We start from the raw sequence: 10,202 nt of genomic DNA on the forward strand, positions 1-10,202 counted from the left end.
TGAAGGCAGAGATTATCCAGAGAGATGAAGACTAAAGAATAAATTTAAGAACATAAGATTGTAGTATGATGTGATGATGTGCATATCATAGATATGAACAGTAAAGTGATGGTTATATAAGTGATTCAGTGTAAGTGAACATAAACAGCAAAATAAGGACAAACTTTAAAGAATATTTAATAAGAAAATTCCTGAGCTTATCTCTGCAGAAAATTTGTCTTTTCTTAAACCCGTGCTCTATGATTCTGACCTACTAACTTTGACAATTTGGCATTCTCTTAAAAAATGTCATAACTTTGCTACTCCAATGTCTTTTCTTGGAATGTTCTCAGGGTAGTATTTTGGAGTAGATAAAACATATCATTCAGACTTGAATTTGGAGGTTACCTCGGCCTTGAGTTAACTATGCAAACATTAGTCTTACTTTTTTATGACCATCCATTTCAAGATCTGTAGAAGGAGAATAGAATATCTACCCATGGAGTGGTTGTAAGGATCAAATAATACAATATTCATGAAACTTTCACCACAGCACATAGGATAGTGTATAGAGCAAATTCAGTAAGTGGTAATTCTTGTTGAATCTCTCATTTCTTCCTCCTCAGTGACTTACATCTATCCTTTGCAATCTTGATCATCTCCTCTGTGAAGTCCTTGGCAAGGCTCTACAGTTTAGTTTCTTTCTCCAGGCTACCACGATACTTAGCTACATTGTGCTTAACAACAACATGACAATGTGCCTGCCGACCTCATCTAGATTTGGAAATATATTAAGTCATTGTGCATTTTGTGTCTTCATGATGATAGTCTAGGGAAAAAAAATAGTAATAAAAGCATCCATAAATATGCCATTTATAAAAATTAGCATGTGCTATTTGAAAGAGTTGAAATGGGGATTACTTCATATTTGGAAATGTTTCAGTCTAAGTTGTAGAGGCGGTCTCTTTCCCTCATCTGGCTCTTGCCTAACTAACTGTTACCCTTTCTTTGATTTATGGAGGATCCCTGTTATTCTTTATGACCTTGCTTCTCATGTTCTCTCAAAACAGTTTCTTTTTGTAAAACTATACCCTTATTAAAGAAATATGACCACTGGACAGCAATAAAGCACTTTTGAAGCATGTAAATCAACATGTTGTACATTGCCCAAAGGGATAGTACTTATTGTGAAGGATGGAAAACTTACTGCCATAAAAATTTACTCTTAGTTAAATGTTTTCCTTATAGGTAAGGTGTTATATTCAAAGAGATTAAAATATGGTCCCTTTACTACAATCTACCTATTAAACTTTGCTAAATTTCCAGAAATAATAGTTACAATAACTCAGCTCATGTTTAATTAGTATTTAGTATGAGACAAATACCATGTGAAGGGCTTTTTATGTGTTATTTAATTTTTATTGCCATTGCTAATAAGAAATTTATCATTATATGAAATTCACAGAAGAGGAAGCTCAACTAATGTTCTTGTTTTTAAGTGCTGTCAAGTTGGTTCTGACTCATAGCAAACCCATATAGGGTTTCTGAAGAGCAGCTGGTGAATTTGACCTTGCTCTTTGAATACTTGAACAGTGCTTATCCTACAGTACCACCCAGGACTAATGTTAGACTAATTCTAAAAGTCTCAGCTTAATTAGGACATGCTTTACAATTTATATGTGGACTCCTATAGTATCAAAATGACAAAATCAAATATTATAACAAAATGTGCAAAGATCTGGAGTTAGAAAACCAAAAGGGAAGAATATACTCAGCATTTCTCAAGCTGAGAGAACTGAAGAAAAAATTCAAACCTCAAATTTCTTTATTGAAGGATTCTCTGGAAAAATTATTGAATGATGCACAAAGAATCAAAAGAAGATGGAAGGAATATACAGAGTTGCTGTACCAAAAGGAAATGGTTAATGTTCAACAATTTCAAGAGGTACTATATGATCAAGATCTAATGATAATGAAGGAAGAAGTCCAAGGTGCATTGAAGAAATTGGCAAAGAACAAGGCACCAGAAATAGATGGAATAAAAATTGAAATTTTTCCAAAAGGTGAGGTGGCACTGGAGGCACACTCACTCATCTATGCCAAGAAATTTGGAAGACAACTATCCATTCAACTGATTGGAAGAGATCCATGTTTATGCCCATTCCAAAAAGAGGTGACCCAACAGAATGCAAAAATCATCAAATAATATCTTTGATATGCCATATAAGTAAAATTTTACTACAGGTAATACAGAAACAGCTGCAAGCATACATTGGCAAGAACTTCCAGAGGTTCAAGCCAGATTCAAAAGAGGATGTGGAACGAAGGATATCATTGCTGGTGTCAGATGGATCTTGGCTGAAAGCAGAGAATATCAGAAAGATGTTTACATGTGCTTTATTGACTAAGCAAAGGCCTTCAATTATGTGGATCATGACAAGCTATGGACAACATTATGAAGTACGAGTATTCCGGAACACTTAATTGTGCTAAGTGTTAAGTACCTCATGAGGAACTTGTACATAGACCAAGAGGCAGTTGTTCGAACAGAACATGGGAACTCTGAATGGTTTAAAATTAGGTAATGGGTGCATTAGGGTTGTATCCTTTCATTATACTTATTCAATATGTATGCTGAACAAAAATCCTCACTACTGTACCAATAAGCAACATCCACATAAACGGAGAAAAGATTGAAGTTGTCAAAGACTTCATTTTTCTTGCAAGAACCATCAACACTCATGGAAACAGCAGCCAATAAACCAAATGACGTATTGCAGTATTGCATTAGGCAGATCTGCTGCACAAGACCTTTTTAAAGTATTAAAGAGCAAAGATGTCAACTTGAGGTATGCCTGACCCAAGCCATGGTATTTTCAATAACCTTATATGCATGCAAAAGTTGGACAGTGAATAAGGAAGATTATAGGAGAATTGATGCATTTGAGTTATGGTGCTGGAAGAGAATATTGAAAATACCATGGGCTGCCAAAAGAACAAACAGATCTGTGTTGGAAGAAGTACAGTGCTCCTTGGAGGCCAGGATGGCCATACTTCATCTCTCATACTTTGGACATATTGTCAGGAGGGCCAGTCACTGGAGAAGTATATCATGTTTGGTAAGGTGGAGGGTCAGAGAAAAAGAGGAAAACCCCCAGCTAGATGGATTGCCAAAGCATCAATGGGCTCAAGCGTGGCAACAATTGTGAAGTCAGTGTTTCGTTCCATTGTGCATAGGGTTGCTATGAGTCTCTACTGACTCGATGGCACCTAAAAACAATGATAAGATATTATCAAAATTAGCTACAACATAAAATATATTATATTTTCATTATTGAAAAATGTGGAACATCTTTTCTGGCATTGAGTTTGATCTATCAAAGGCCCAGGTTAACATTTCACTTTGACGTTACTGTTAGTTACTACACAGTCAGTTTCTACTTGTGGCAACCCCATATGTGCAAAGTAGAACTGTACTCCATAGGGTTTTCATTTAAATTGTAGTAGCAAATTGTCAGGTCTATCTTCTGAGGTGCATATGTATGGGTTTGAACTGTCAACCTGTCATCTAGTAGTTACGTGATTAACTTTTATACCGCAGAAACCCTGTACAGGTTCACTATACGTCGACTCCACGGCACACAACCACCACCACCAGTAAGTGTTTTAAGTGTTCTGAGTTATCAAGGATGCATCATCTTCATATCACATGTTGTTAATGGTTCTTCCTCCAATCCTAATGCCATGTTTTTTCATATAATCCACTTTCTCATATTATTTGCTCAGCATACAAATTGAATAAGTAAGGTGAAAGAATACAGCCCTAGCACACTCCCTTTCTAATTTTAAACAATTCAGTGTTCCCTTGTTCTGTTCAGGCAAATGACACTTGATCATATATATATACAGGTTCCTCATGAGCAAAATTAAATGTTATGGAATATTCATTCTCCACAATGTTGTCCATAGATTGTCATGATCCACACAATTGAAAGCCTTTGTGTAGTCAATAAAGCTCAGGTAAACATCTTTCTGGTATCCTCTGCTTTCAGCCATGTAACATCAGCAACAATATCCTTCATTTCACGTTCTCTTCTGAATCCGGCTTGAACCTCTGGCAGATGCCAGTCAGTCTACTGTTGCAACCATTGTTTAATTGTTCTGACTCATAGTGACTCTGTATAGGACTTCTGAGAAGCAGCTGTTGATTTTGAAACTCCAATCTTGTGGTTCAAACTGAACTTACAGTCCAGTGCTTATCCTCCAGTGCCATACTAGGATCCTATCTCAACAGACAGAGTGAGGGAAGAGGTATACATTTATTTTCTCTCTTTTTTTTAATGTTTGTTTAATTTCATGGTGGAAAAGATAGTGGAGTTGCATGTGATTTTTATTTCTTTTTTGCATAAATTTTCATGTTTATTAAATACAGTAATTTGATTTGCAACGTCATTTCCAGCAACCACAAAATCAAATATACAAATGAGAAGGGCAGTATGAGTGTGACCTCTCCACAATTACAGAATACAATGGTACTCTTCTGAATGCAGCTGCTATTAAGGCCATCAAACTTCTTTACCTTAACCAGTGTCTATTTGCGTATTTTCAGTCACTGATCTTTGCTTTGGTCTAGGACAGACCTTATAACTTTCTATTTCTTTGATCCCAGAATGTATACACTTGTTGTTGTTGTTGTTAAGTACCGTGGAGTCAGTTCCAAATCATAGTGACCCAGCACAGGGTTTCCGAGGCTGTGAATTTTTACAGGATCAGAAAGCCTCATCTTTCTCCTGTGGAGCGGCTGGTAGTTTCGAACTGCCAACCTTGAGATTAGCAGCCTGATTCATAACCACTATGCTATGAGAGGATATATCAATTAAACAATAAGTCAGTTTCTATAAGAACTAAAGTAATAGTCTGGTAAAATTGGAAAGTTTCCTCATCTCATATAGACAGAAACTATAAAAGAAAAAAAAATTGAAATTCACCCTAAAATGTTGTAAGGCATGATTTTTGCAGGGAACTTTTTGTGCTGTGTAGCCACTGGATAATCTGGAACACTTTGGGTAGAACAAAATACTTGGAAATGTTTGGATAGTCAGGTCAGTATGACCTTTTATGTCCTCAATTCTTGGGAAGCCTTCTAGTTTTAAGGGTCCAGGAATGTTTTGTAGAAAGTCAGGCAAATGATTATAAACAATGAGAGAAATAATTAATATTCCCAATCTGAAACTAGACTAATACGGTTGAAGAACATGTTTTGCCACTCCAGACATTTACAAAAGGATAAGCATAGAAGTACACACATTTATGACAATTTTATTAAATACCTGGAATGCCTTATTACATGAGATATTTATTTTGGACAGACTAATAGTTGATACTATAATTTATTTATATCTTTCATTATCTTATTACATTTTTTCTTAATTAAATTTACTTCCAATAAGCACTCAGTAGTATTGTTGGTAATTTTTTTTTTTTTAATTCATTGCTCTTATTTTATGTCCACAAAATTCAGTTCTGAATGGTCATGGAAATAGACAACCTGAAATATGTAGAATGGGAAAACCATTCTCCAGTAGAAACTGAAAAAATCACAGTCAGCTTTCTGAAGCAGTGTATGTTTGCTCAATTTTTGAGAGCAGGTGCAATATTATAGCAACAACTAGAGTAATATAAATTAGACACAGAAAGATCTAAAACTATATTCAGAAGCTAAAGGAAAATGGTTAAATTATTTTGTATAGTATTTAGGAGCAAGGCATTAGAACAAGAACACCATAAACTCAGTCTGGCTTCACTAACTATATGTGTAACTAAAAATATATTCTCTCTTAGCCCCAGTAAACTTTGAATCATGAGTTCCTAGTTCACAGTATCAATATGTATTTTAAATGAAACACATTAAATCAGTGAAAACCAGCTAACTATTGCAAATCAAAATCAGCTCAACAGTAGTAGGTTTAGGTTTTGGTTGTAAGTAATTATTTTTATTGTTACATAAACATAGGAAATATAATGAAAGCTGTGAGAGCAGGAACTCAGTGGAACCACCTTGTTTTTCTGGGTTCTTCGGGTTTTCTGCTTTTGACAGAGTGCACAGTCTTAAGACTTTTCTATAACTTGGTTTTATGAGAAATATTTTTGTTTTTCTTCTCAGATAGATTTCCAGCTTACACAGGATCTGATTTTCAAAAGTTTTACTTTGTTGATGTTTAGTTGTCTTTACGCTGGTTCTCATAGTGACCTCATGCACAACAGAATGAAACAATGTTTGGTCCTGTACCATCATCACAATCTTTGTTACACTTAAACACATTGCTCCTGACACTACCAGGCTGGGGGATTCCTGACACAATCTTGTTGGGGGACTTTCTATTTTCACTGACCCTGAACTTTGTCAAGCATGATGTACCTCTCCAGGAAGTGATGCCTCTTCATCATATGTCTGAAGAATGAGATACAAAGTCTCGCTGGCTTCTAAGGAGCATATTGACTGCACTACTTTCAACACAGATTTGTTAGTTCTTCAGGCAGCCCATGGAACTTTTAATAGTCTCCTTCAACACTATATTGAGTCTTCCTTATTCCTTGTCCAACTTTCACATGTATATGAAGTTATTGAAAATACCATGGTTTGGGCCAGGTACACCATAGTCCTCAAACTGAACACTTCAAAGATCTAGTTCAGCAGATTTGTCTAATGTAGTATGTCATTTGATTTCATGACAGTTGCCTCCATGACTGGTGACAGTGGACCTAAGCAAAACAAAGTCTTTGAGAACTTCAATATAAAGCTGGAAGATGACTCCCTCAGGTTAGAAGACGTTCAAAATATTATTGGGGAATAGCCACCGCCTCAAAGTAGAGTTGACCATGATAACATGAATGGAGTAAAGTTTTCAGGACCTTGATTTGCTGATGGGTCACAACTTAAAATGTAGATAAACATTAATAATCAGAACATGGAATGTATAATGTATGAATCTAGAAATGGTCAATATGAAATGCAAGGCATAAACATCAAAATCTTAGATTTTAGTGAGCTGAAATGGACTGATACTGGCCATTTCAAATCTCTCAATCACATGATTTACTATGCTGGGAATGACAAATTGAAAAAGAATGGCATCACAATCATCATTGAAAAGAACACTTCAAGATCTATCTTGAAGAACAATGCTGTCCGTGATAGGATGATGTCCATACCTATAAAAGAAGACCAGTTACTACAACTGTTACTTAAATTTGTATACCAATGAAAGCCAGTGATGATGAAATTGAAGAATTCTACAAATTTATTCAGTCTGAAATTTACCAAATATGCAATCAAGATGGTGATAGGAATGCACAGTTTGAAAACAAAGAGGATGGATCAGGATTTGGAAAATATGGGGGCCTTGGTGATAGAAATGATGCTAGAGATCACATGATAAAATTTTGCAAGAAAAATTACTTCTTCAGTGCAAATACATTTTCAAACAACATAAAACACAACTAAATACATGGACCTAACTGAATGGAATATACAGAAATCAAACTGAATACATCTTTGGAAAGAGAGCATGGAAAACCCATAACATCGGCTAAAACAAGGTCAGCGTAGACATTTAAATCTAGGAAAATTAGAAATTGTTGGGAAAGAAATGGAATGCATAAATATCGATATCTTAGGCATTAGTGAGCAGAAATGAACTGCCATTGACATTTAGGATCTGACAATCACGTGGCTTACTATGCAGGAATGACAAATTGAAGAGGAATGGCTTTGCATTAATCATCAAAAAGACATCCCAAGTTCTGTCTTAAAGTACCATGCCATCTGTGATAGGATAATATCCATGCGCCTAGAGGGAAGCCCAGTTAATACCACTATTATTCAAATATACACACCAAACACTAAAACCAGTAATAATAAAATTGACAAATTCTACCAACTTCATCAGTCTAAATTGATCAAACATGCAATCAAGATGTATTGATAATTGCTGGAGATTGAAATGCAAAGGTTAGAAACAAAAAGGAAGAAACAGCAATTTGAAAATTGAGCTTGGTGATAAAAATGATGCTGGAGATCATATAGAATTTTGCAAGACCAATGATTTCTTCATTGTAAATACCTTTTTTAAAACAACATAAAAGATAACTATACACATGAACCATACCAGATGGAATACACAGAAATCAATCTGACTATATCCATAGAAAGAAATGGTGAATAAGTTCTACATAATCAGTCAAAACAAAGCCAGAGTCAGAGTGTGGAACATACTATAAATTTCTCATATGTAAGTTCAGGATGAAGCTGAAGAAAATTCAAACTAGTGCATCAGAGCCAAAATATGACGTTGAACATATCCCTCTTGAATTTAGAGATAGATCATCTCAATAACATATTTAATGAATAATGACCAAAGACCAGAAGAGTTGTGGTATGACATCAAGTACATCATACAGGAAGATAGCAAAAGGTCATTAAGAAGATAAGAAAGTAGACAAAGACCAAAATAGATGTCAGAAGAGACTCTGATTCTTGCTCTTCACTGTATAGATGTTAACACAAATGGAAGAAATGAGGAAATAAGAGTTGAATAAAAATTTCAAAGGGCAGCTAGAAAAGACAAAGTCAAATATTTATAATGAAAAGTGCAAAGATTTGGGGAGAGAGAAAACAAAAAGGGAAGAATACGGTTAGCATTACTCAAGCTGAGAGATCTGAAGAAAAAATTCAGCCCTCAACTTTGGTAAGTAGCAACAGGGATCTCAACTTCGTGAGCTGCCATCTAACGTGCATCTATTGACCTTTGCTTGTGAGGAGGAAAGGGAGAAATGAAATTTTAAGATATTTGTAATGAATGAAATGGATTCCAATGTGTTAATAGAACATGTAAACATCTGTCTCCATGACTTTGAGACCAAAAGAACTAGATGATGTGGGGCTACCACTACCCACTGCTCTGAAAGGAATCACATTGCTGTTGTTGTTGTTAAGTACCGTAGAGTTGATTTCGACTCATAGTGACTCTGCACAGGGTTTCCGAGGCTGTAAATCGTTTTAGAAGGCCCCAAATAGACTGAAAGTAAATGTGATACAAAATTCTAAGTTACAAAAAGGACCAAGTTTAATGATCAGAAAGAGATTGAGGTAACCAGAAACTAGGGCCCTTCAGCCACTATTAAGGTATGGAATGGAACTCACCATTCTGGACAGTTTTCATCCAGCTGTTTTGTTGTTAGGTGCCATTGAGTCAGTTCCAACTCACAGAGACCCTAGCCACAAGAGAACAAAACATGGCTTAGTCCTATACCATCCTCAAAATTGTTATTACTCTTGAACCCATTTTAAGTTCTCTTTCAGCAAAAAAAGCTGTATCATCTGCACATCATAGGTCATTATTGAGTCTTTCTCTAATCTGGATGCAACATTCTTTGTAATATAATCCATCTTCTTAAATTATTTGCTCAGTATACATATCAAATAAGTATGGTGAAAGGATACAACCCTAGCACACATCGTTCCTGATTTTAAGCCATTAAGTACCCCTTGTTATGGTGTAAGTGCCTTTTGGTCTCTGCACATGTTCCTAAGGAGCACAATTAAGTGTTCAGGAATATCCATTCTTCTCAATTCTATCCATAGTTTATCATGATCTACATAGTCAAAAGTCTTTGGATAGTGAAGAAAGCACAAATAAACATCTTGTATTATCTGCATTCAACCAAGATCCATCTGACATCAGCAATTATAGCCCTAGTTCCACATCCTCTTCTGAATCCAGTTTAAGTTTCTGACAGTTCCCTGCCTAGGTACTGTTGTAACCATTTTTAAATTATCTTCAGCAAAATTTTACTTGCATGTGATATGAATGATATTGTTCCAACATTTATTTCTACTTTCCATTGGGTCTGCTCTCTTTGGAATGTGCAAAAATATGGATCTCTTCCAATTGGTTGTCCCAGTTGCCGTCTTCCAAATTTCTCCATAGAGATAAGTGAGTACCTCTAATACTGCATTCGTTTGTTGAAAGATTTCAACTTGTAGTCCTTCAATACCTGAAGACTTGTTTTTTCTAATGCTTCAGTGCATCATGTACTTCTCCCTTCAGTACCATTAGTTCTTGATCATATGCTACCTCTTGAAATTGTTGAGCATCCACTTTTCATTTTGGTACAATGATTATGTGTATTCCTTCCATCTTCTTTTGATGTTTTCTGCACCA

Source organism: Chrysochloris asiatica, unplaced genomic scaffold, assembly GCF_000296735.1.
Source record: "Chrysochloris asiatica unplaced genomic scaffold, ChrAsi1.0 scaffold00049, whole genome shotgun sequence".
Taxonomy (NCBI): Eukaryota; Metazoa; Chordata; class Mammalia; order Afrosoricida; family Chrysochloridae; genus Chrysochloris; species Chrysochloris asiatica.